We start from the raw sequence: 1,656 nt of genomic DNA on the forward strand, positions 1-1,656 counted from the left end.
AAGTCTAAACCTTGTCTGTGGTATTCCAAGTAGGATCTGGAAAGGGATGACTGTGACGAGTTTCAAACTCGCAAATGTTGGGCGCAGTGACAGTGTGCAAAAGGATAGAGAGATCCTATTCCGACGCTAGTGAGAACCGACAGATGATTAGCCGTGCGGTAGCTGTACCTGGTATTTTTCATCCGAGACGAGAAATCTGACAGTTGATTAGCCGTGCAGAAACTGTACCTGGTATTTTTCATCCGAGAGGATCATACAGCTTGCCATTGAAGGGAGCACGCATGATTGGAAGAAGACAATAGGAAAGCAGAGGTTCAGAAGTAACAAAGTATCTCCAAACGCTTATCTGAAATTCCCACCAATGAATCACATAAGTATCTTATTTTATTTTATGTTTTATTTATCTTTTAATTATCAAAACCTCATAACCATTTGAATCCGCCTGACTAAGATTTACAGGATGACCATAACTTGCTTCAAGCTGACAATCTCCGTGGGATCGATCCTTACTCACGTAAGGTATTACTTGGACGACCCAGTGCACTTGCTGGTTAATTGTGCGTAGTTGTGAAAAGTGTGATCACAATTTCGTGTACTAAGTTTTTGGCGCCGTTGCCGGGGATTGTTCGAGTTTGAACAACTGACAGTTCATCTTGTTGCTTAGATTGGGTAATTTTATTTTATGTTTAAAGTTTTTTATTTTTATTTTTGAAAAATTCAAAAAAAAATAAATATATTTTTAGTTTTCAAAAAATTCATAAAAATTTTTAAGAATGAATTCTAGAGCTTCTTGAGATATGTTAAAGTCTAGCTGGCTATTAAGCCATGTCTAATCTTTTGGACCGAGGTTTCCACTTTCCATTGTAGAAAGGACATGTCTATATTTGTTATGTTAAAGCTTGGCTGGTCATTTGGTCATGTCTAATTCTTTTGGACCGAAGCTTTAGACTAACAGTGCATGAATCCTGGAATTCTTATTAAAAATTTTGAATTTCTTTATTTGTTTTTCCAAAATAATTAAAAAAAATACAAAAGTTTAATAAAATCATAAAAACCAAAAAAAAAAAAATTTGTGTTTCTTGTTTGAGTCTTGTGTCAAATTTTAAGTTTGGTGTCAATTGCATTTTTTTTAATTTTCTTAAAATTTTCGAAATTTCATGCATTATGTTCTTCATGATCTTCAAGTTGTTCTTGATGATTTTCTTTGTTTGATCTTTACATTTTCTTGTTTTGTGTCTTTTCTTGTTTTTCTTGTGCATTTTCGAATTGTTAGTGTCCCTAGTACAAAAGTTCTTAAGTTTGGTGTCTTGCATGTCTTTCTTTTCTTAAAAATTTTCAAAAATATGTTCTTGATATTCATCATGATCTTCAAAGTGTTCTTGGTGTTCATTTTGACATTCAAAGTGTTCTTGCATGCATTATTTGTTTTGATCTTAAATTTTCATGTTTTGTGTCATTTTATTGTTTTTCTCTTTCTTCATTAATTCAAAAAAATAAAAAATAATATCTTTTTCTTATTTTACTCATAAATTTCGAAATTTTGGATTGACTTAGTAAAAAAATTTTAAAATTAATTGTTTCTTATTAGTCAAGTCAAAATATCAATTTAAAAATTTCTATCTTTTCAAATCTTTTTCAAAATCAAATCTTTTTCAT

This window comes from Arachis hypogaea, chromosome 11, assembly GCF_003086295.3.
Source record: "Arachis hypogaea cultivar Tifrunner chromosome 11, arahy.Tifrunner.gnm2.J5K5, whole genome shotgun sequence".
NCBI classification, from domain to species: domain Eukaryota; kingdom Viridiplantae; phylum Streptophyta; class Magnoliopsida; order Fabales; family Fabaceae; genus Arachis; species Arachis hypogaea.